The following is a 27,580-nucleotide window of genomic DNA, read 5'->3' as shown; positions in this document are numbered from 1 at the left end:
CTAACTAAGACTGGCATGGAAGGTCCCTGTAATCCCCAGCCCTAGACACAAGCCAGCAGGGACAAGTTGGGACTGGCTGCTGGAGACTGGTGATGCGCTCAGGGAAAGAGCTAGGGCCCACTGCAGAGGCAGCATCAGAGGATGGTAGGGCAGTGTGAGTTCTGGCTGTGGGTATTTGGACAGAACAGCCTGGACCCCCCCCCCATAAAAAAAGCACTACTGCTGGTGTGCATGGTTGGGTGAGGGGTGCAATACAGCCAGGCCATAGCCGCTTTCTTTGCTTGGCTCCATTGTTGGTGTGTTCTCACAAGAAGAGTGGCAGGACTCAGTAATAGCCTTTGGTACTGTATGGAGGTGGGGCTGAAAGCTGAATCCATACCCAGCAGCCTTGCAACTTCACAGGTGGGACTGAGATTTGTTTATAGCTGCAGGCAGAGGGTGAATTTTTCCCACAGGTGCCTTTGTAGACCCATGTCTCTGGAATGAACAGGCAATGAGCAGAGTTCTGGCGCACTGCGGGGGTGAGTATGGGTATTTACAACAGGCCAGCATAACATACGTGTGGAGGTGGGGCTGGGGTTTGGGAGCTATCTAATTATTACAGGAGCAATACAAGGATATTAAACTCATTAACATATATGCACCCAATACAGGAGACCTAAATATATAAAACAAACACTAACAGACATAAAGGGAGAAATTGATGGGAACACAAAAACAGTAGGAGACTTTAACATCCCACTAACATCATTGGACAGGTCTTCCTGACAGAAAATCAATAAGGGAACAGAGACACTAAATGACACAATAGAACAGTTGGACTTGGTTGACACTTTTCAGACTTTACATCCTGCCAAAACAGAATATACTTTCCAATGGCTCATGGAACATTCTATAAGGTAGACCAAATACTAAGGCACAAAAGAAGCCTCACAAATTTAAGAGGATATAAATTATTCCAAGCATCTTCTCTGACCACAATGGCATGAAACTAGAAATCAACCACAGATAAACAAATGAGAAAAAAATGACAGCATGGAGATTAAACAGCATGCTGCTAAAAAACCAATGGGTCAGTGATGGAATGAAAGAAGAAATTAAAAAATACCTTGAGCAAATGATAATGAAAGCCTAATCACACAAAATCTATGGGATTCAGCAAAGGCAGTGCTAAGAGGGAAGTTCATAGTGACAGAGGCCTTCCTCAAAAAACAAGAACATTCTCACATAAATAACTGAACCTACCAACTAAAAGAATTAGAAAAAGAAGACAAACAAAACTTAAAGTCAGCAGAAGGAAGGACAATAAAGACCAGGGAGTAAATACATAAAATTGAGATTAAAAAGGCAATAGAAAAAAATTAGTCAAACCAAGAGATGGTTTTTGAAGAGTAAACAAAATTGACTAACCTCTCGCCAGGCTCACCAAGAAGAAAAGAGAGGACACAAAGAAAATAAGAAACAAAAATGGAGAAATTACAACCAACACCACAGAAATACAAAAAATCATAAGAGAATACTATGAACAACTATATGGCAATAAATTGGACAAATTAGAATAAATGGACAAGTTTCTAGAAACATACACTCCACAAAAACTGAATCAAGAAGAAATAGATCAGTTGAACAGATCAATCACAAGCTATTAAAAAAAACTCCCTGCAAACAAAACAGTTGCCCATAATCCTGGCATAGATTTCTAGTACCAGAGGTGGCAGAATAAACTTTATTCTCAAAGAAATGTGATCATTTTGACATTTTTCGGTTCCCTAAGAGGGACTTGTCCTTATATTTTGTAACTTGCAATGCTTTAGTTTCCTGAAAACATTAAAAGCAAATGCATAGCCACCTGGAATCTGGGAGATAACAACTGAAGATAACCATTAACAAAATGAAAAACTTAAAAAGCAAGACTAAGGAATGAGATGCTTTGGGCTTTAAAAATTGCCATATATTCCCAGGAATCTAGAAACCTTGACATGCCCAGTCCTGAGTACATGACAGAAAAGACCAGAGAAGAACTTCTAGCTGTCTTACAGTCTCTGGGCAAGCAGAAAGTAAAGATTAAGGCAGAGATGTAAACTACTTAGCTAAGTATTAAAGGTCTAAAACTCCATACACAGAGAATGCAGTTGCAAGGACCACAAAATTTTTAAGAAAGTCTCTGTTGAATCCATAGGTGACTACTAAACGAATGAAGCAGTAGCTCAGTGGACACACACAAGATAGGATTCAGAGGAGGTATGATTTTAAAATAGCTACATTGTGATATTCAAAAGGTTCAGTTTCAAACTAAAATTTACAAGGCATGCAAAGAAACAAAAGTGTATTACCTACTCACAGGGGAAAAATGGAAATAAACAAAAACTGCTTCGAAGGAAGCACATACATTTAACCTACTGCACAAAAATTTAAAATTGACTATTTTAAATCTAATCAAAGAGCTAAAGGATAAAGTGGACAAAGAAAGAAGGATAATCATTAGAATGGTTTCTCACTATATAAAGAAGATCAAAAAATAGTTAGAAATTACTTTTTTAAAAAATAGAAATTCTGGTTCTACAAAGTACAATAGTTACAGTAAAAAGTTCACCAGAAGAACAGCAGATGTGACATGTCAGAAATGAGGCTCAGGAAACTCAAATGTCAACTAAAATTACCCAACTGAGAAGAAATAAAAGAGAATTTAAAAAATAAGAAAAGAAAAATCTAAAGCACTCTGGGAGGGACACTGTCAAACATATGAACACATGACTAATCAGAGTCTTGGAAAGCAGATAGAAATAACGACTGAAAACATGATGACATATGCTGACATATTAAAGAAGTTCTACTAAACAAAACATAAACAAGCAAATGGAAAACTTGAATACCATAAACCAACTAGAGCTTACAGAAATATACAGGATATTCTATTAATAATAAACAAATAATACAAATTTCTCAAGTTCACATGGAGCATTCTCCAAAATGGACCGATGATACCTCAGTTGAACAGAGATTAACTATTTCCATTTGCAGATGATATGATATTATACCTAGCATACCTTTAAAAATACAACAAAAAAAACTACTAGAGATGATAAATAAGTTTAGCAAATTTGCAATATGTAAGATCAACCCACAAAAATCAGCTGCATTTCTATAGCAAATGCACTAAATAATTCAAAAAATTGAGAAAACAATTCCTTTTATAATGACATTGAAAAGAATTAAATAGGAATAAATTTAACCAAAGAAGCACAAGAATCATACGCTGGAAAACTACAAAATATTGCTGAAAGAAATTAAAAGCCACCTAAATAAATAAAAAGACATCCATGTTCACAGGCCAAAATAATTAATATTGTTAAGATGGGACTACTTTAATGACTTATAGATTTAATGCAATCCCTATTAAAATCCCCAGAGCCTTCTTTACAGAAATGGGAAATTTAATCTTTACATTCAGATTGAAAGCAAGAGATCCTAGATATATAGAACAATCTTGTAAAATAACAAAGTTGTAGGATGTATCCTTCCTGACTCAAAATTTGCTATATAAAGCTACAGTAATGGAAACAGTGTGTTAACTCCCTACAATTGAACATACAGGTCAATGAATTAAGAGTTCAAATAAAGCCATTAATCTACATTCAACTGATTTTTGACAAGGATGCCAAGAATGGGGCAAAGAAAAGTTGCTTCAACAAATGGTGCCAGGACAGGTGGATACCTGAAGCAAAACAATAAAGCTGGAGCTGATACCTCACACTATAATATGAATCATCTAAAAGTGAATCAAAGAAAAACAAATGAATGAATCAAATCATGAAAAAATTAATCTACATTAATAGCTGAAACTATAAAATAAAATTCTTAGAAGGAAACATAGGGAATAATCTTTATGATCTCCCATTTAGCAATGGTTTCCTGGATATGACATCAAAAACACAAACCTCCAAAGCTGAAAATAGATAAACTAAAGTCATCAAAATGAAAAACTTGTGTATTAAAGAACATTATCAAAAAAGTGACAAATCATTCCTAACGTGGGAGAATATATATGTAAAGTATGTATTTGATAAAAGTTTAATATCCAGACTACACACATACCTTACAACAACAAAAATACAACCCAATTCAAAAATGGGCAAAGGACTTAAGCATTTTTCCAAACAAATACATAAATAGACAAATTGATAAATACCTAGAATATGATACACATGTAATATCCTATATTATATGTAACAAGTAAATAAAATATGGCCAAAATCTTTACCACTAGAGATATGCAAATCAAAATCACAATGAGACATACCTTCACACTAACCAGGATGGCTAAACTTTAAAGAGGAAAGTAAAAACTGTTGACAATGATGTGGAGAAATTTGAACACTATACAATATTGGTGGCAATATAAAATATTTCCACTACTGTGGAAAACAGTTTGATGGTTCCCCAAAAAGTTAAAGACAAATTAACATATGACCCAAATAACCATATGAACTCAAGAGAACTGAAAATCGGCATTCAAAACAACTCTGCATCAAATGCTCATAGCAGTATTATTTGTAAGACCCAAAAGGTGGAGACCAGGCAAATGTCCATCAATTGGTGAAAGGATAAACAACTGTGTTATATACATATAAAATAATATAATTCAACAATAAAAAATAATGAAGTACTAATAATGTTACAACATTAGGAACCTGATACTAAGTGAAAGAAGCCAGACACAAAGCCCACTGGCTGATTAAGTCTGTTTATACATAAATATCTAGAATAGTAAATTCATAGACAGAAAGATTCAGATTAATGGCTGCCATGGAAAGGCTGGCACAGAAGTGATTCTTTATGGTTATCGGGTTTTGTTTTAGAGTGATGAAAATGTTCTGAGTTAGAAAGTGGTGGCTATAAAACATTTTGAATATATGGCACTAGTGTTTAAAATGGTAAAAATGGTGAATTTTATTTCAATTATATCTCAAGTTTTTAAAAAAGGAGATAATACTGCAGTCATCCCCAAATTCAAATTTTAACATTTAAAAATAAAAATAGAGCTTTAAAAATTAGGTATTACATATATTTACTGTAGTGAGGAACGTATAGTGTTTGCCTGTGATGCTTCTTGGTTATCTGCCTAGACACACATACATAATCAGGCACACACACACAGATAAACACACAGAGGTCTTCTAAGACATATTATGCTCATGATATAAAAGCTGCCTGTTTGGAATAGCAGATATAACAAGACAGAAAGAGTCTGTGTCTTCAAATCACAGAAATATATCACCAATGAACCACTTAAATCTGAAATGTCTGTTAAAAATTTAAGCGGGGGCAGGTTATAGCTCAAGTGGTAGAGTGTATGCTTAGCATGCACAAGGTCCTGGATTCAAATCCCAGTATCTTCTCTAAACGTAAGTTAAAAAGTAAAACCTAACCACCTCCCCTCAGATAAAAAGAGAAAAGTAAATTAAAAAAAAAAAAAAGAGTTTAAGCCACAGTTACCTTTAGTTTTGTTTGTTTGTTTTTAGGTTTTGTTAGAGTAGCCAAACCAATATCCCAGCAAATACATTCTTCACACTATAAAATGTTCTTCCATATTGTTTTATTTATAATTTAGAAAATTCAGAACAGGTCTAGCCCAGCACACAGTAGGTTAACAATATATATTTTTTTCTATTGTTTATAGAGATTATAGAGATAATTGTATCTTTATAGATACATTGTTAGAAAAAAAACAGTGGTACTCTATTACTAGATTCGATAGTTGCTTTTTCACTTTCATATTTTGGACATTTTTATACCCGCACATTCATACATATCCCAATTCTGTTATCTCCTGCAGAGTAATACCTTTTATTAATATATAAACTTATTTGCCAAGTCCCCTACTAAAGATCATTTATTTAATTTATCACTTTAACTTTCACAATAACAAACAGGGCAGTTAATAGCCCTGTTTATACTTACATACCTTTAATTCACGAAAGCTGTCAGGTATGGAAATTACTTAGAAATAGAATATTTCAGTGAAAACTATGTGTACCAAATGTATGAACCATACAACTCCCAAATTCTATTCTTAGGTATATAATCAAATATTCTTAAAACACGTGTTAAAACACATGCACACAATGTTCACAGCAGAACTACTTAAAATAGCAAAATGGTAGAAATAATCCAAATGTCCATCAATTCATGAACATATAAACCAGATATGATATAGCCATATGACAAAATATTATTCAACATGTAAAAGAATGAAGCACTAATAATATGCAATAATGTAGATGAACTAAGTGAAAAAGTCAGATGCAGAAGGTTATATATTGTAAGATTCCATTACATTAAATGTCCAAACTAGATAAACATACAGAGACAGGAAGCAGGGGAGTGATTGCCAGGGGATAGGGAAAGATGAAAAGAGGGTATCACTGCTAATGTGCCTGTGGTTTCTGTATACGCAGAGGAATTGTTCTGGAGTTCCTCTGAAATGGTTCCATAATACTGTACAGATACAAAAACTAATGAATTGTACAATTTAAGTGATGAATTGTATGTTACTTGAATTGTATCCCAAGTTAAAAAAAATTCTTAAATTTGACAAATTTTTGTGCAATGAGTTTGTAATAACCATTATTAGAACATAAAAATATCCATTTCCCTAGCTTCTCAGACAACTTACCAAAATTTTAACTTTTGTGAATCTATTAGGTGAAAACTGAAATGCTAGTGTTTAAATCTGTATCTCTTTTTGAATAGTCTTGTATATTTTCTATGCTTAATAAAAGCCTATTTGTATTTCTTTTGTCTGTTAAGTGCATGCTTATTCCTACTCTGCTGGAGTGTCTCTTAATTACCAAATTTTAATTGTCTTTAAAAATTTAAGAAACTGGCCCTTTATAATAGGTACTATAATATTCCCCTTGAGTTTTTTGTTTGGTTTGAATTAGAGTCTTGTTTACAGATACTTTAATTTTTATGTGATCCAATTTAACAGTATCTTCCTAAATTATTCCTTTATATCAAGCCTTCCTCACTTGAGGATTATACACCATACTCACATTTTCCCCCCTCCTACTTTCAAAACTTCATTAAAAGTATTATGAAAACAAAAAGACTAGTATATTATATGGATATTTGTAGAATTTTAGGACAACTAAGAAACATTTTGAAAAATATAACACTTTTAGTTCAATTGCTAAGTCAGTTGTGTAACTTTTATTTCGGTTGTTGTATTTTTCATATCTAAAATTTCCACTTGGTTCTTCTTTGTATCTTTTAAATCTTTCCTGAGACTTTTTTTTAGGACTGCCCAGAAACTTGTTCCTCAGTTATCTTTCCCTCTTAAGAATGGTATCTCCTCATACATGTCTCTTCCTATTCACATATTATGAACAGAAATAATTTACATGAACAAATGTAGGAGCATATAACCATATTGATTCTTTACTCTCTGGGCAGTTTCCTGTTTCTGGTGTGAGGCGTGCAAGTGGCAACAGATTATTCTTCTAGATTAAAGATTTGCCCATGATAGATTAGTGGCATTGAGCATAGTGGAACACATGCACTTCCTTCACCTACTCTCTTTTTTATAAGCAATCTTTTCACAAGTATACATAGAAATCTGTCACAATTTTCATTTTTGTCATCATTCTAGGGATCCAAGGATATGAATTTACCTAGTCCTAATTTGATGACCATACTAAACCACTATATTGGTAATACTCAGGAACACTATGAGAAAAAGGATTAATTGAGCTCATAAGTCACCCAGTGAAATTTCCTTTTTATGTGGAGTAACTATATTCTCATACCCTCATCGAGAACTAGTCAATGAGTCACCTACCTATTGTAAGTTTCCTTTCCAAATTTATTCTTTAATGTTATTTTTATCACTATAAATTTTTTCTTTCACATTTTCAAATTACAATTTTTACTTAGACAAACCAGTTTTTCAAATGTTAATCTGTGACCATCTCTGTATTCTTCATTACATTGTAAAATTTCTGATAAATTTATTTCCCTCAAATACACAATCCTAGATGTAGAAACATATGTTCCTTCCATATATATATGTATATATATGTCTTACAGTTTTTCTTATTTCATGACCTAATACTTCTAGACTACCATTTAATAACAGTAATACTTGGTTGTTAGTGAGCATGTTTATCTGGATCTTAGTAGGAATGCTTCTGAGTGTTCTATCATTATGAAGTATCAAGCAGTCCCTACTTTTTAGTAAGAATTTTTTACTAACCATATTATTTAAGATATAAGATATTTTGATTTTTAATATTTTACTATCATGTACTGAGAGATGACTGAAATGACTGTCTCTTAATATTTCATTTCTATTCTGAGGAAATAGTATTTACTATTAACTAATAGTATTAACAACCTCACAATTGTTTTACTTTTCGCCTATACAATTGTGTTGCTCTTATATTTGTAATGTTGAGGAATTCTAATCCCACATTAGTTTTGTCTCAGTTTTCCCCATATAAATATAGGAGCATGATACATTTGTCTGTGTCAACTTTTTTAAGTTAGAACAATCCATAACTGTATTCTCTTTATAGATCTAGATTAGCACTAGCACAAGACATTTGCATGAGATTTGTAAGACTGGATGTGAAACAGCTGCTATGTTTATGTTTTATGAAACTCAGTGTGGAGAAGAAGGCACTGTTGCTGCACACACACACAATTACTGCTTATCTGCCAGGTCACACATTACGTGATGGTGAGTAGCTGAACTTACAGCTCTTCAGATCCTGCCAGTTCCTTCCTTAACTTCTGGTTCAGATATGTGTTTAGCTCCAAAATGAGTAATTCCCAATTCTCCTGCAGGATACCCCAAAAATAAACAAGTCAAAAGAGCTCGAAAAAAGTTATAATGTGTGCTCCAGAGTTCCAGATCGACCCTACAATCGCCAGTTAAAATCCATTTTTTTTCTTTCCATCTACTTGCACTGGGGATTTTAGGTTTCAGAGCCAGACCTAGAAAAAATGGCCTCTTATTAAACAGCTGCAAAAATTGTAAAATTTGTGTACATATACGTATATATATACACAGATATACACATTATAGATATAGATATATATATGAATATAGATGGTGTGTGTGTCTGTCATTTCTTTTTAATGGTTCTGCTTCTATGGAGAAGCCACAACTAAAGAAGGACTCATCTATCTAACCTTCCACACTATACCATCTTCACTCCTGAATTATTTTGATTCATCACTTGGTTAGCTCTTTGTGTTTTTTCTAGATTTCATACAAATTTCACTATATTTCAGCTGATGTATTATGTTCACTATATTTTGGTTGCCTGAATTGAATGTTTTTACTCTCTTTTAACTAGAAGTCTTGTAAGAGAAATATATAACTGCAAAATAAGAAGGTTTCATTTATAGGGAGCATACTTTCCAGAAAACCAATATCAACATACATACAAAGATTAAAAATATAATCTTAAAGTCTTTTACCTGCACAAAATATCCTTAGCTGCTAGACTGGTGATATAAGTTGCAAATGAGTAATGAACAGATCAACAAATGCTCCAGGATAAATAATAAAGAGAAAAATTTCAAAGCCATTAAAACGCACTTGTTCCCTAAGAAATCACATAAGAAAAAAATTTTAGTAATGCAATTGCCTTTATCGAATAAATAATACTACACAATCTTAAAATTTCTCACTATAATTCAAATTCTTGCTTAAAAAATGATTTCTCCAGATAAACCAAACCAAAACCAAATCAGATCATACATATACATATACGTCACTTTTTACAGTGTTTACCATAGGTTTGAGTGTCTGTGAAATCTATTCCTTTAAGATAATAAGCTAGATGAGAGTTAATGGGCCAGAAATGAAAAAGCAACAGCTAAAATAGGGGAAGATAGATTCAAGAGAGCACAGGATCTGGAAAACTACATAACTTGGTATCTGAGCTCAAATGAGTAAAAGAGAAAACAAAATCATTCACAGGTTTCTGTTAGGTATCTAATGTTATCTAATAAGCAATATAAAGAAATAGAAGGTGAAGTCTAGCGGTAGGACGGCAAAGATGAGGAGTTTTAAATAGGTAGTTTTGTACCATATGTACATCCATAGTGAGATGTTAAGTTTTATGTATGATATAAAATTCAGGATGAAGATCTGGGGTAGCAACAGATAGTTAACTGTTATCAATCCACAGATGGTAATAGAATGGACATAGTTTACTAGAGAGGTGAGTGTAGATGAGAAGAGTGGGGACACGGTTTTTATAATACTATTAGGATAAGGGCAGAAGGAAACATTCTGTAAAGAAAACAAAAGCCTAATGTCAAGTGAGGAAAGGATAATATTACTATAGCTAAGTAAGTACGAAAGCAGACAGCATATTCAGTAACCCCTCTCCTTTTGTAAATCACCTTAATATGTTCTACAGTCACTTAGTTTTGACTGTCCAAGGGAAGACATTTGTACAAATAACTTTTTCTTGGCAGGTAGGATTTAAATAGAAATTATTCAGATTATTTCACAAACAGATTTAAAGTGAACATACGATTGGTAATGATGGTTCTATATGTAAAACCCAAAAAAATCATAAAGCTAAATATGTTAAAGCAAAAGTAGAAAAGAAAAAAAAGATTCCCACTTAAACAACCGCTGTGTATATCTGTGTAATAGTATATTCTTTATCAGGATTATGGTTTATTGCTAGTCTAAATACTCTCGTTCTGATTAAATCTTCTGCTCTAAAACAGTGATTTTTAATGTCTTATTTGGTCCATGCATCCAAAGCATGTAACAAATTTTTATAAGTATACTTGGTAGTTAAGACAGTGATTATTAGTGGAGGTCAGATGAGTTGTAAGTTGGTCTCTCTACAATCAGTATTGTAGAAGTTCAGTGAACTCTTAAAATACTCAGATATAATTCAGTGATAAATTGGGGTAGCCAAGACCAACAATAGGGCATGATACTTACAGCACTTCTCATCCTTCTATCTCCACTTAGGTTTTTAGGTATGCTATGGTACTTATTAACAAACCCAGCACTTTCAGTTATCTTGCTCTAGACACTAGAGGACACAGCAGAAACAGAAAAAAAATATTTCAACTAACAAGTTGAAAACACTAAAAAAACAGATGAGAGGACTTTAAAAGCAATGTTTAACATTCTGACTCACAGATAAATAGAAATACTAAGTGTAAGGACTAGAATAAAAGCTTTGAAATGCTATGAGAATTTAACCATCCTCAGAAAAGTAAGTCCCAGATTACAGATAGGGACATGGTTAATTGAATGTATTCATTAATACGTTATTGTTTTCTATAAAAGATAAGCTGCATCAAAATAACAATAGTGAATATATAAAGTAGGCAGTATCTACAGAAAGAAAAAAATACTAATGTACCCAATGTAGCAGATTTCAGTAACAAGCCTTTCTAAATTAAAATTTTTATTGCATGTAGAATAAAAATAGAGGTAAATATCATTACCTAATAGCTGCTATTCCATGTACACCACCACTAATAAGGACTGCAGGGAAGAAACAGGTCAGTGGTTCATGGGTCAATTTATACCTGAAACCTGTTTACAGACACAATGATAAACACACACTTAGGCACCAAGAGACCACAATGTTTACTCTGTATTAAACTTATACATCCAAGCTGAATGTCCTACTGAAATTAAAATTCAAAGCAGTACGTAAAGCATTTGAAATATTTAGTTAGTTGTGCTAAGCATATATATGAAAAACTGTGAGTTGCCTTGTAAATAAGTGCTCATTTTCTAAAATGCTGTATATGTGTGTATCATTGTACATACATGGAAGTTTGCTATTATAATAGGTACGTTGTACATTTTTTTAAAAAGTCAAGAATCTTTTTATAAGATAATCAGTCCCAAGTTGTTTTATCAGTTAAGAAGAGATTCTATAAATCAGGCTAAGTGGGCACACTTAAAGTAAACTTATATACACCTGCTTCTCATAGTGCAGGATTCTGAATTCAAAGTTATCCTTCTGAGAAAATTCTCTTCTTTATCAGATGATATAAATAAGTTGTTTTTTAAACTGAAGTATAGTTACTTTACAATGTTGTGTCAATAACTGGTACACAAGTTTCTTTTATTTTTAATAAATAAAATTTTATGTAGTCAAATCTAACAAATCAACCATTGTTTCTGGTATTAATTCTATGTCTACATTTTCTTCCCCATACTGATTGCAAACAAATAGACATCTTTTTAAAAACGTTTTATGATTTCATGTTTTAATTTTAATTCAATCTGTATATGTTTTTATTTACAACAGAAGGATTTGATTTTTTGAACTCTTTAAGTAATTAAAGAGGAAATTCAAGCAATGCTGCTTGAATCTCTAAATTTGACTCCAAATGTCCTTGCCCCAGTTATTAAACTAGTTTTACAAAAATTTTTAATATACGTGTAATAGTTCATTGAATGACAAGCCCATAATTTAGCCACTTGTTGTATTTTGTTAACTTTCAATTCTTCATAATAACAAATAATTATTAAGATAAAGAGGGATACATTTTTCTATATATGGAGGTGTTCTCCTTAAGCTAGAGTTCCAGATTTGGAGAGCTGAAGAATATGGACCTTTTTGTGCCACTTATTATATTAAATGCTCTTTATTAAGACCTGACTAAACAGCTTTTTTCAGCAACATCAATTCCCTTTATTACATTCCCAAGTTGTCAGGAGTCTTCTTGCTCAACCCAGTAGTTTTCCTTCCATAACTGCTCTCTAAATTCATGTGCTTAAGACTAATTTTCATCTGTTCCTTCTATATTACAAAGTATTTAGATTATATCACCTTTATTTCAAGTAAATCTGTAAATTTGCTCTATTGGGATACTAATTTCATTCCATTATTATCTTAAGGATTGAACAGAGTTATGGATGTATGAAGTTTACTTGAATGTGTGCTTACAGCAATAAAATGATCTTATTTGGTGGCAACATTACTTGATTGCCCATCTGTCTCTTGCCATGACAGGAGAATTTTACATGTACCAGAAATACTACCCTGTCAACAAGACAAAGTACTAGCTCCTGGGGAATTAATAGTGAAAAACACTGTACATAATTACAGAGGAAATAGAAAATATGTTCTCCAAGGTACAAAAACATAACCAAATTCATGAGACATAACATTCTTAGACTTACATATAAATATGCATAATGGAACAAAGATGGCAACTGATCCCTTAATGGTTCCAATGCACAAGTCTCTTAATAGAGCCAACATTTTTGTGAGCTTTATGAATAAGCTCGGTGGGAAAAAGAAGAAATAAGTTATTCTCTAAAACACAGATCATTTTGCCATACTAAACCTAACTGATAGGCAAACTAATGATACATTACCTTCAAGCTTGCTTCTTTCAGTTGAATTCTCTTTCTTGGTAAACAATAACCAACTGTATAAACTAAGAGTGATCCTAAATTCTTCCATCTTCCTCCAGCCCAGCTGGTGATTTAATTAATCACCAAGCTGTGAAAACTCCACTCTGAAAGATTGCTTGAATCCATCTCCTTCACTGTCCCTGACACTAATTTAGGTTAGGTGCTTATCACTTAGAATATAAATTACTCCATCATCCCCCTTAAATGCTGTTTGGCTTCATCTTACTTTGGTCCATTTTATATTTGTTATGCTCAGCCTGTATAAAATCAAAATTCCTGGAATGTTATTTGGTATTTGTCCTCTACCTATATCCTCTGTCTTATTTTCTGTACTATTCCATTCTTTTGCCATCACTCTTAACCTTTCACCATCACACTTCTCTTAGCTATGAGTCAAAATTCCTGAAAAATTACTGTTCTTTCTTAAAAAGAGTACAATATAATATGCTTTGTCTCCAAGTTCAGTGACTGATGGACCCACCACTTACCAGCTGTTATTCAACATCATCATGCCTTGATTTCCTTATCTGTAAAACAGAGATATGAACAATAATTTGCTTAGCATTGTTTTAAGAATAAAATAAAGTGGGCACAAAATACTCACACAGAAAACACTGCCTATTTACTAGATTTTATTGTTACTATTAGTTACCTCTCTGTACTGTATGGTTCCTTCTCCACCTTCTTTTTCCAGGATACATAGACTTTTCTCATCATTCCCTCCAAGGTCTCCTTTATTCTCTTCCCAGGGACACAAAGACTTCTTTCTCTTTGTTCTCACAGCACCTTGTAGCACATACCAGCTATTTCTACATAACAAAAGCTTCATGAGGCCTAGGATTAGATTTTTTTCTCATATAAGCAGAATCCAGCAAATGGTCAGTGTTCACTCAATAAATATTTACTGAAGAAGTAAATCATCTCTTCTGAGGTATTTCATAGCTAATTTTTTTAGCATCTAAGAGTTATTAGTACAGATGAAATTCTTTACTATTCTCTTCAACTGAGTTCTAAATACCTCATGATAATCAAGCTGAATAGAGGCCACAATATATGAATTTTTAAAACTGTGTTACTAATTCTTAGTAGCATATTATCTTTATAAGTAATGATTAAAAATATAACAGATGCCTCATGGAAGTCAAAAATACAAATATGAAACTGGAAATAAAGTGAGAAATAAAGGTGAATGGTGAATGTTAGAACACATTTAACACACTTGAGATGTGAAATGATAAGGTACAGGTAAGCGCATATACTTTAAAGTAAAATTATTACAAAGACCTTAGAATCTAGAGAGTGTGACACCAAATTATTGTTCATGTCACAAAATCACAACATTCATTCAAGTTCTTAACATCTTTAAATAGATGGATATTATTAATTATTGTAAATTACATTCTATGGTAAGCATCTTTCAAAGATTTAAGCCTCCTTTGTGTAATTCCTTCCTTGAGTGGACTTAATGACTCGTTTCTATCAAAAAAGATATGGCAAGAGTGATCCTAATTGTGATTCAAATATAAAACACTGCAGCTTTCATCTTGCTCGTTATTGCCTTGTGGTGTACATGTTTTCATGATGCAAGCTGCCCTATGGATAGGGCCATGTGATAAGAAACTAAAGGTGACAACAACTAGCAATGAAATGATGGGCTGCATGTATCAATTCCCCAACAACTGAACTGTACCAACAACCACTAAGTGAGCTTGGAAGTGGATCCTACTCTGTGTTACCCTTCAGATAAGAGGTAGAGACTGAGCCAAAATCTTGACAAAATCTTGAAGCAGAGGACCCAAATAACTTGTGGCTGGACTTTTGACTGCTGACTCACAGAATGTGTTATTTCAAGCCTCTGTAAAAGGAATAATTTATTACATACTAATAAATACTAAAGATTCTGAAAACCATAAAGAGAAAAAAGGCAAGCATTTTGCATCAGATTAAAATGCCATACTACATTTTATTGATTTTAAGTAAGCAGGCTTAGTTTCAACCTTTCAGCATCTCAAGAAAACAATATGTCCATCAACAGGTGACTGGATAAAGAAGAGGTGGTATATTTATACAATAGAATACTACTCAGCCATAAAAACCGACAACATAATGCCATTTGCAGCAACATGGATGCTCCTGGAGAATGTCATTCTAAGTGAAGTAAGCCAGAAAGAGAAAGAAAAATACCATATGAGATCGCTCATATGTGGAATCTAAAAAACAAAAACAAAAACAAACAAACAAAAACAAAGGGTAAATACAGGACAGAAATAGACTCACAGACAGAGAATACAGACTTGTGGTTACCAGGGGAGTGGAGGGTGGGAAGGGATAGACTGGGATTTCAAAATTGTAGAATAAATAAACAAGATTACACTGTATAGCACAGGGAAATATACACAAAATGTTATGATAACTCACAGAGAAAAAAATGTGACAGTGAGTGTGTATATGTCCATGAATGATTGAAAAATTGTGCTGAACACTGGAATTTGACACAACATTGTAAAATGATTTTAAATCAATAAAAAATGTTAAAAAAAATTTAAAAAATAAAATAGCAAAAAAAAAATACAATATGAATCCAACTGACTATTCACTAATTGGCAGTAGTCTGAATACTGGTCCACTTGTTCTGCTACTAGTTAATACTGCAATAATTTTTAGTAATTCCTTCCATATTCTTATTAATGTTTATTGAACACACTTACTTTGAAATACTGTAAGATAATGTATTTTCATATTTTTATTGTGGGTAGGAGTTATACGACACAATGTATTATTTTATATCTATACTTAAACTTATTTAGTTTAAAAGAAGGTCACTTACCACAACGTGGCACCTGTTCGCTATGCATTGAAAAGGACAAGGAAGAAGATGAAGAGGAGGAAGAGGAAGAAGAAGAGAAGGAAGAAGAAGAAGAGGAGGAGGAAGAAAAGGAGGAAGAAGAAGGCAAGTCAGGCATCATTTGCGCCAGTCTGTGTTAGCGTTTTTCCAAGGAGGAAAAAAGAGCTAAACATGGTAGCTACTCCAAACACCATTCCACAGTTGAACCTGTCAAAAGGAAAATCACACAAATGAACAATTCCTCATTACTCAAATACTAAAATAAATATCAGCTATATTTTAAGCCTCAAGATACTATCTAAAAATTCTACAATTCTGCTTCTTTTTCTTTTTTTTGGGGGGGGGGTTAGGTTTGTTCTTTTGCTTATTTACTTAACAGAGGTACAAGGGATTGAACCAAGGACTTCATACATACAACCACACATGGTATCACTGAACTATACCCTCTCCCCTCTGCTTCCTTCATTCACCTTTATTTCACCTATTTGACTAAAGCATTTGCACTAATCTATTGCCATAAACTATGAAAACTGAAGAAGCTGAATATAGTTCCCAATTTAAAAAAACTGTTTACTTTGTTCTTTATTCATATGTGTGTGTGTGTGTGTATATATATATATATATGGCTATTTTGATTCAGTTTTCAAATATTTATGAAGGCTCCTTCAAGTGAAATGACATCACTTTCATTTATTTAGCTTTGTCTTGTCAGTTTATTAAATGATAAAATATAGTGATAATTTCCTTTTTGTAATTGTTTTAATTATTAAAAGTTATCCTTCCACTACTGGGAATAACCTTTTCTATTAACAGTCTAATAACATTTTTAACTAACTTTTGAATAAGTTACATATTTCAATAACATATCCATTTCATCCAACTTCCCAAATTAATAGGTAGCTGTTTAAAATAATCCTATTATTTTCAATGTCAGTGAAATCTGTAGAAATGCCCTTTTTTCAATGCTAATTTTTGGTAATTTGTTTTTTCTTTTTTTCTTGATCAGTCATGCTATAGCCTTTATTATTTTACTTAAACTTTTCAAAAACAACTTCAGCTTTGCTGATTTTCTCTAGTCTATGTCTATTTTGTATTTCATTTATTTCTGCTCTAATCTTTGTCATCTCCTTCTATTTCCTTTGATTTTATTTGCTATGGCATTTTTTGCTAACTTTTATAATGATTTGTTTGCTCCAAATGGAACAAAAATAATAGTGCATTTAGACAAAGTCGTCCCATTTCCCTGAACACTAAAAATGAAAAAAACCTGTCAGTCTCTAGAGATCCCAGACATTATGGTAAACTCTCAACCATGAACTCCTTAAGCAGCATAAATTCCTTAATTTCTAAAATATGTGAAATCAAAATTATACACTCCTTTGGGTTAACAGAAAACATGTATGGATATATGTAAACTGTCAACAATTTAAAATTTGGTAGAGTAAAAAAATGACAGAAATAACAAATTCAGCATGCTATTTCTCATGATCACAACGAAAAATTTAAACCAAAACAAAAGAAAAATCATTAAGAGTAACACTGGTAAAATATCCTCCCTTTCCGCCGTCCCCAGTTGGTAAAGGCATAATTGAAAACAGGTGTTTGCCAACTTATATGGAAAGGGTAGATGCTCAATCCATTGTTTTCCAGCCAGTGTTCATAAGAATGCTTCAAGCAGACAGATGACTAGAAAGAAAGAGAAGTTCCGCATCACTCAATTTTGAAAAACAAATTGTAATGTTTGAGAAAAGCAAACAAGTATTTTCTACTGATAATAATGATACTGACTGCCCAAATTTACAATTTGAACTCTCTGTTCAGTCTTGAGCATCTATACAGAAGATGTTAAAGGGTATATGTTTACTCCAAAAATTTTGTTTCTACAGAAGAGTACGAGTCTGGTACTACAGTTTAAAAAGATCCCCAAACAAGGCATGGGAAGGGATAAGTTACTGACTTACAAAAAGGCTACTTGGAATCAGTGCTCTCTATTTTTTACTGAACAACTACCCACATAAATTAATCTGCTTTTGATTACATAAATTATTTAAAGTCTCTTAAATTCTCTGAGGTTTGGTGGTATAACTGCTTAAATCTTATAAAACCCAAAAGAATGTTACTCTCAAAAAAGAAAAAAAAGGTAAAATCCGACAGGACTAACTGTAAGGAGAAACAGACCAATCCACAATTACAATTGGAGATTTTGATATCCCACTCTTCTTTATTAATAGAACAACTTGGCTGATAATCACCAATGATATATTAGATTTGAAGTACAATCAATGAAGTTGACATGATCAACGTTACAATACATTACTAACATTAGGATAAATATTTTGAAATGCACATAAAAACATTTAGCAAGACAGATTATACTCGGACATACAAAGGTCTAAGTAAATTTTGAGTTTTTAAAATCATAGAAAATAGTCTTTAGATTACAATATAATCGACCAAGAAATCAGTAATAAAATGAAAGACATTTGAAAAACCTCAAATATTTGGAATCTAAGAAACACTTTTAATTAGTCTGTTGTATTACTTTTCTATATGTGTGAAAACAAATTACCACAAAATTAGTGGCTTAAAACAAAACTTATTTATTATACTGCATGTCAGATGTCTGACAGGGCTTTCACTAAGCTGAAGTCAAGGTATCAGCAGGGCTGTGTGTCATTCTGGAGGCTTAAGTGAAAATTCATTCTCATGCCTTTTTCAGTTTTTACAGGCAACCACAATTCCTGGGCTCACAGATCTCTTCCTCTTATCTTCCAAACAACAAAACTGCGTCTGTCTCTGACTTTCTAATGGCATTACATGTCTCTCTGGTCAAACTCTTTTTAAGGTATCCTGTGATTAAAGTGGGGTGGTGCAGAAAACACAAGATAATCTCAATGACCTTGAGAAGAACTTAAACAAGCATTAGAGATAATTTTGAACTTAACAGAAATGAAAGCACATTTTATAGCATTTAGGAATGCTATTGAAACCATACTTGGGGGCAGGAGAGATGTACAGCTCTGAAAATACATTTATAAAGGAACATCTCAAGTCATTTTCAGCTCAACTTAAGAAAATACAGAGAAGAAAAGCAAATTAAATGCAAAGTAAGCAGAAAATGCTAAAGATCAAAGTGGATGTCGATAAAATGGAGAACACATTTGAGAATAATCAACAAAAATCAAAAGCTGATTGTGAGATTAGTAAAACTGATAAATCCCTAGCTAGAATAATGAGAGAAAAAAGAGAGAAAGCACAAACTGCAAATAAAAGAAGTGAGTTCACATCATTACAATTCTATAAATACCGTAAGACTAATATGAACATTTACACCGATAAATGATGAAGGCAACTAATTCACGAAAGACACAAACTACCATCTAGTCTCTTTTCTCCTAGGTATTTATGCGAAGGAAAAAATGTGTGTAAAAAGACATTTACAAAATGTTAATGAGAGCTTTGTTTGTTAACAGAGCCAAACTCTTTAACTATCCACATGTTCAACAGGTGAAAGGATAAATTGGTATGTGTATGCAACAGAATACTTCAAAACAGTAAACGAAATGACGTGGTCAATCCAAAAAATTATGGTAAGTGAAAGATTCCAGACTCCCATCTCTCTGTCTCCCCCCAGAGTATATATGACATGGCTTCATTATATACAACTTAGGAAAACATACACTAGAGAGATGGGAGCAGAGTAAAGATTAACCCAGGGATAAAGGATGAAAAAGCTTGGGAGACGGGAACCTTGTATGACTTTATGATGCATCTTAAACTTTCAGACCAGTGCTCTAAATTGATTTTATTCACTTCCAATGTCAGCGTCTCTAGAGGGTTGCGACCTTAAAAAGTGGCTCTCCTAATTCAAAGTTTTATTTCCCCGCATCCTCCACAGAATAACAGAGTCCTGTACAGGATGAGAGTGCTGCAGTGTCTGCACCTCCCAGTACTGCGACATACCCCTACCGTCAAGCGAGACAGGGTAAAAGGCCTTGTGCGATGCACGCCCTTGGGTTCGGTTCCTTGAAGCTCATTCACGGGCCTCAGGCTTAAGCCCCTCACCTTCAGCGCCAAATCGGTTAAGTTGACCGTAGCCCAGCCGCCCACAACCACCACTACCAGCCACACCGGGATTATGGCGGTGGCGGAGCAAACGTGCCTTCCCTGCAAGCAGCAACCAGCGGATCCCGCAGCTCCTTCAGTACTTGCATCCGCGTAGCAACCAAGTTGCTACAAATTCCTTTCCGGCGGTGACGCTGTTTCCCTACGGAACCTTAGGCTTGGGACACAAAAATAAAAGTTCGAGCAATGAAAAAGGGGCCGGGCTTCTCTACCTTGGCGTTGGTGCCTCGCTAAGAAGTCAGTTGGGCTTCACTCCAAGTTCTCTACCAACTTGTTCTGCAGTGATTTCTTGGATTTTGGCCCTCGTGCCTGCCTACTCCTCATGGTCACAGGTTCTTTGTAATGTTTACCCTTCTATTATTTTTAATCTAGTGAAGGTGTGGAGTCAGTTGAAGTAATAACCGTGTCTGCCTTCCCAACCTTTGTGCCATGTTTATTATTTAATTCCTTCCTTTTATATTTAAAAATCATATATATAACATTAGTGTATATGTAATATGTGTAATGTAAATATAATACAATGTATAATATATGAGGTATAATATATGTATGATATAATACAAAAAATATATGTAAAAATCAATAGTCAACCAACCCTGAAAAGCCAACCTGCTATTTGGAAGTGAGGCCATCATCTTTAACAACCAGCTCAGAGTACCAAACAATAACACCTCTAATAATTAGCCTCAGAGAACCAGTACTTCATTAATAACTCAGGTTCCCTGATTTTTGCTCTGCTATCAATTTAGAACCAACCAGAGTAAACCAAATTCACCCACCAACCCATCACATTGGATGTCTTGCCACCCCTGTGTCTGCCTTTGAAAGTTAGTAATGTTTCAAATCAGTCTTACAGAAATCTTTCAATTGGCTGCATCAATTTACATTTTCAAAAACAGTACACAGAAGATGTCTTATCTCTACATCCTTGCCAGCACTTGTTATTTCTTGCCTTTTTGATAACAGCCATCTAACAAGTGTGAAGCGTTATCAGATTGAAGTTTTGATTTGCATTTCCATGATTATTAGTGATGTTGAGCATATTTTAATATGCTGTTCTCCAAGTGTGTGTCTTGGGGCTACTGTCTGATTACCTCCAATGGCTATTTTTTAATCAGGTTGTTTGTTGTTTGTGTTTGACTTGTATCCATCCTTTATATATTTTGTTTATTTAACCCTTATTGAATACATAACTTCCAATATCTTCTCTCATTTGTTGATTATTTTCTTTACTATGCAGAGGCTTTTAGTTTGTTGTTTTCTCCCTTATTTATTTTTACTTTCATTGCTTTTGCTCTTGGTGTCAGATTCAAAAATTGCTGTAAAGATCTATGTCAAAGATCTTACTGCCTGTATTTTCCTTTTGAAGTTTTATGGGTTCAATTCCTAAAAATCAAATTTTAATCAATTTCAGTTGATTTTTGTGTATGGTTTCATTTTTGCATATACCTGTCTGGTTTTCACTCACCATTTAATAGAGACTGTTCTATCCTAGTGGTGTATTCCTGGCTTCTTTGTGGTAAATTAACTGACATGTCTATGTAGGTTTATTTGGGCTATGTAGGGCTTGCTGTTCCATTCCATCGATTAATATTGTCTGTTTTTAATGCCAATGTCATACTATTTTGATTTCTGTTACCACCCTATTTTAGGGAGCATGATACCTCCAGCTTTGTTCTTATTTCTCAAGATTGGTTATGCTGTTGTAGTTTTTCTGTGGTTCTATACAAATTTTAGGATTTAGGATGTTACATTTCTGTGAAAAAAAAAAACTGTTGGAATTCTAATACATACTGCATTGAATCTGTAAATTGCTTTTATTCTTTGATATCTTATTCTTTAGTTGCAAATGAGATTATTTTCTTAATTGCTTTCTCTGTTAGTTCATTGTTAATGGATAAAAATGCAATAATTTCTATATATTTATTTTGTACCCTGCAACTATACTGATCTTTTTTTATCAGTTCTAACAGATTTTTGCTGGAGTCTAAGGTTTTGTATATGAAATATTATATAAACTGCAAATAGTGGCACTTTTTTCTCTTTTTTTTCCAATTTGGATGTTTCATTTCTTTATCTTGCCTATTTGTTCTGGCTAGAACTTTTAATATTATGTTGAATTAAACTAGGGAGAGTAGACATACTTATCTTTATTCTGATCTTAGAGGAAAAGCTTTCAGCTCTTCACCATTGAGTATGATGTTAGCTATTACTTTATCATAGATGATTTTTATTATGTTGGATATGTTTCCACTATATGCACTTTGTTGAGAGGTTTTCATCATGAAAGAATTTCAAATTTTCTCACATACTTCTGCATTTATTGATATGACTGTATGATTTTTTTCCCTTTATTTTGTTATTGTGATATATCACATTGATTGGTTTGTGGTTTTTGAACCATCCATGTGTCTCTGAACTAAATCTGACATGATCATTGTGTATGATCCTCTTAATACATTGCTAAATTCTCTTTGCTTATATTTTATTGAGGATTTTTGCATCTATGTTTATCAGGGATATTGGATAGTAATTCAGATATTTGTGGCATCATTGTCTGGTTTGATATTAGGGTAATACTAATTGTAAAATGAGTTGCAAGTGTTCCCTTCTCTTTAATTTCTTGGAAGAGTTTGAGAAAAATTGGTATTAATATTTCTTTGAAAGTTTGATAGAATTCACCAGTGAAGTCATTTGGTCTTAGGCTTTTGTTTGTTGCAGGGTATTTGATTTCTGACTTAATCTTACTAATAGTAATTTGATCATTTTTCTATTTTTTATGATTCAGTTTTTGTAGGTTGTGTGTTTCTAAGAAATTAACCATTTCATCTAGGTTGTCAAACTTTAATTTATATTTGCTTCAGTAATGTCTTATGATCTTTTGTATTTCTATGTTATCTGGTATGTCAATTGTAATATCTAGTTTTTCATTACTAGTTTAATTTCTTTGAGTTCTCTATCTTTTTCTCTTGGTGAGTTAAGCTAAAGACTTGTCATTTCATGTATCTTTTATTTACCATTTTGTTTTCACCTCTTAATTTTCTTCATCTTTCTATTACTTTTTTATTGAAGTATAGATTTATAATATTACATTAATTTCTGTATTTTTGTGAAGATTATAGTCCATTATACATTAACACAAATAATGCCTATAATTCCTGTGCTGTACAATATATCCTTATTGCTCATAATTTATACATAGTTTGTATCTCTTAATCCTGTAACCATAATTTGTCCCTTACCCCTCATTCCCCCTTTGGTAACCATTAATTTATTTTCTGTCTATGGGTCTGTTTGTATTTTGCATACACATTCATTTGTATTATTTTTTAGATACCATATATGACTGATATGCAATATTTGTCTTTCCCTTTCTAACTTATTTCACTAAGCATAATATTTTCTAATTCCAGTCACATTACTTCAAATGGCAGAATTTCATTCTTTTGTATGACTCAGAAATATTCCATTGTATAAATATATACACCACCTCTTCTTTATCTAGTCATCTGTTGATGGACATTTAGGTTGTTTCCATGTCTTGGCTATTCTAAAAAGTACTGCTCTGAACATTGAGATGCATGTATCTTTTCAAATTAGTGTTTCCATTTTTTCTGAATATGTACCCAGTAATGGAATTGTGGGATCATATGATAGTGCTATTTTTAGATTTTTGAGGTAACTTTGTACTGTTTTCCATGGTGCCTGTACTAATTTACAATTCTACCAAAAATGTCCAAGGGTTCCCTTTTCTCCACATCCTCTCCAGTATTTTTATTTGTAAACTTTTTTGATGATAGACATTCTGACAAGTGTGAGTAATATCTTGCTGTTTTGATTTGCATTTCTCTAACAATTAACGATGAGCATCTTTTCATTTGTTCATTGGCCATCTGGATGTCTCCTTTGGAAAAATGCCTAATAAGATCTTCTGCTCATTTTTTTATTGAATTCTTTGATTTTTTTAAATATTGAGTTACAGGTGCTATTTATATATGTTGGATTTTAACCCCTTATCAGTCACATCATTTGTAAATATTTTCTACTGTAAGTCTAATTAGGTCCCATTTGTTTATTTTTGCTTTTATTTCTTTTGCCTTAAGAGACCTTAAGAGACATTCAAAAAAATTATTGCCATGATTTGTGTCAAAGAGTGTTCTGCCTATGTTCTCTTCTAGGAGTTTTTATAATTTCAGGTCTTTTATTTAGTACTTTAAAACATTTTGGGTTTATTTTTGTATATGGTGTGAGGGAATGTTCTGACCTTATTTTTATGTGTCGCTGTCCATTTTTTTTCCAGCGCAACTTGTTGAAGAGACTCTCTTTTCTCCATTGTATCCTATATACTTCTTTTATCATAGATTAGTTGACCATAACTGCATGAATTTATTTCTGATCTGTCTATTCTATTGATATATATTTCTGTTTTTATACCAGTGTCATGCTGTTTTGATTTCTGTAGCTTTGTCATACAATCTGAAGCCTCCAGCTTATTTTTTTCTCCTAAAGATTGCTTTGGCAATTCAAGGTCTTTTTGGCTCCATATATATTTTAGGATTATATGTTCCAATTCTGTGAAAAATCTCATGGGCACTTTGTTAGAGATTGCATTAAATATGTAGATTATGATTGCTGGTATGGTCATTTTAACAATATTAATCCTTTCAATGCAAGAGCATAGGGTATCTTTCTATTTCTATGAATCACCTTCAGTTTTCTTCACCAGTGTTTCATAGCTCTCAGAGTTTAGGTCTTTTACCTTGTTGGTTAAGTTTATTCCTAGTTATTTTATTGTTTCTGATGCAGTTTTAATTGAGATTGCTTTTACTTTCTGTTTATGATATTTTGTTATTAGTGTATAGAAATGCAGATTTTATCATCCAACTTTGCTGAATTCATTTTATTACTTGTTTCTGAGTTGTTTTTGTAGTTTTTCCCTGTTCTTTCCTTTTGTTTCTTCACTGTGGTTTGATAATTTATTTAGTGGTATATCTGTGTCAGTTTTTCTCTTATTTTTGTCTATATATTGTAGTTTTTGATGTGTAGTTACCATGGGGTTCATATATGTTGACTCATAACTGTATCTATTTGTTTTAAACAGGTGGTCCTTTAGATTGTAACCATTCTAAATAATCTAAATTTTCACACTACTCCCATTTTGAGTTTTTGATGTCATATTTTACATGTTTATGTTTATCCTTTTACTGATGATGGTAAGTATACTTGATTTTATAATTTTTTGTCTTTTAACTCTTGTACTAGTGTGTTTAAGTCATTGATAATCAGCCTTCACTATATATTTGCCTTTGCTAGTAGGATTTTTCCTTTTCTATGGATACTTCTCATTATAGCCTTTTTTTACCCCCCATATAGAGAAGACCCTGTAACTTTTCTTTAAGGTTTCTTTAGTGTTGATGTTCTCTTTAAATTTTTGTTTGTCCGAGAAGTTGTTTATCTCTTCTTCAATTCTAAGTGATAATCTTATTGGGTGGAGTTTCCTACATTGCAGGTTTTCCCTTTCAGCACTTTGAACATATCATGGCACTTACTTCTGGCCAGCAAAGATTCTTTAGAAATATCAGCTAAAATTATTCCAGGGTGTTTCCTTGTAACTAACTTTCTGTTTTTCTCTTGCTGTCTTTAGAATTATGTCTTTAACTTTTCCATTTTAGTTATGATATGTCTTTTAGTGAGTCTCTTTAGATTACTCTTATTTGGGACCCTCAGTGCTTCCTGTACCTGGATATCTGTTTCCTTCTTCAGGTTTAGGAATTTTTCAATGATTTTTTCACATTTATTTTCAACCAGATTGTCTTCTTTTTAATGTGAATGTTGGTCTGCTTGATGCTGTCTCAGAGATGCCTTAAACTGTTTTCATTTTTTTACTTGCTTTTTTTTTCCTGTTTTGATGAGTGATTACCATTATTCTATGTTTCAGATCACTTAAATATATTCTTCTGTGTCACTTAATCTGCTATTAATTCAGTCTGTGTGCTTTTCATTTCAGTTGTTGTATTCTTTGTTTCTGACTAGTTCTTTTTTCATATTTTTCATTCTTCTGTAAAAGTCTAATGGCATTCAACTATTCTTTTACCTAACTCAGTTAGCATTCTTAATTATAATCGCTTAAAATTTTTATCTGGTAAATGGTTTGTTTTTGTTTTATTAGTTGTTTTTACAGGGGGATCTCACTTAATCTTTTAACTGAGAAAAATTCCTCTGTCTTTTAAATTTGCTTAACTCTCTATGTCTATGAAATTATGTGAAACACTGATCTGTTGCAGTGTTGAAGAGTGATTATTATGTTGGAGCATCCCTATACAGCCTTCCTGTGTCCAGTGGCTTTGGTGGGAGAGTTGGATTTGCCTAGATAACAAATGATGTGTTTTCCCCAGTGTGTGCTAGGTGCTATCACCTTGGTAGGAAGTGAGGTTGGGGATGGAGTGGCTAGCTGCAGAGCCAGGTATGAATGGGGCTTCTATCCTGAGTGGCCATCATTGTCCTATTCAGGGTAGTGTAAGACGCCAAGTTGCTGAAACAGAATCTTTGAAGTTTAGGTCCAAGCCAGCTCTGTTTTTTCAAGTGTGTGCTCTCCTTGCTCCAGGTACTGGCACCAACACACTAGAGGAGAGTAGCACTCAAATAAGAGGCGCTGAAAGTGGGCATTTGGCAAAGGCCAGGTTATGTGCTGTGGAAGTCTGGCCATAATCCAAGATCCAGGCTGCCTTTGACGAGCTTCCATGTAGCACCAAAAATGGCAGTTCTTGCTGCCAGGTGCAAATTAGGGTTTGAGCTACCTCAGCATCTCACAACTGAGATCTTTCCTCAGTCATGGCAGCTCTTGTGAGAAAGGTGGGGCTGAAGTGTTTGCTCAGCTGAGGCTGGGATGCCCACTGGGGTGGTTATGGGAAACTAGTCAGCTATTAGTGGGTTCTCAATCTACCCACTCTGCTCAGCTTCAGGAGCAGGAAAATGCTCATGCATTTCTTATGAAGGAGTCAAGTTTTCTCATATCTCTCTTGTTAGTCCCACTGGCCTTCCAATCAACCAAGAGGACTCATCCTCCTTTTGTTGGACACCATGGTTGGTGTGCCAGTATGTGGCTTGACCCATTCTCCAGAGTAGATTTCTGTCCATGTCATCTCCCTTTTCCCCTGAGTCCTCTTTCAGGGGCACAGGTCCTA

General features: G+C 33.3%; 1 pseudogene; it reads right to left on the bottom strand.

Moving 5' to 3' along the window:
- LOC116661907 overlaps window positions 1-13,662 on the bottom strand; it is a 36,891-nt pseudogene extending 23,229 nt beyond the window's left edge.
- Window positions 13,663-27,580: the final 13,918 nt, after the last annotated feature.

Source organism: Camelus ferus, chromosome X, assembly GCF_009834535.1.
Source record: "Camelus ferus isolate YT-003-E chromosome X, BCGSAC_Cfer_1.0, whole genome shotgun sequence".
NCBI classification, from domain to species: domain Eukaryota; kingdom Metazoa; phylum Chordata; class Mammalia; order Artiodactyla; family Camelidae; genus Camelus; species Camelus ferus.
The sequence above is the reverse complement of the archived record's forward strand: the minus strand, read 5'-3'. Positions and strand labels throughout refer to the sequence as shown.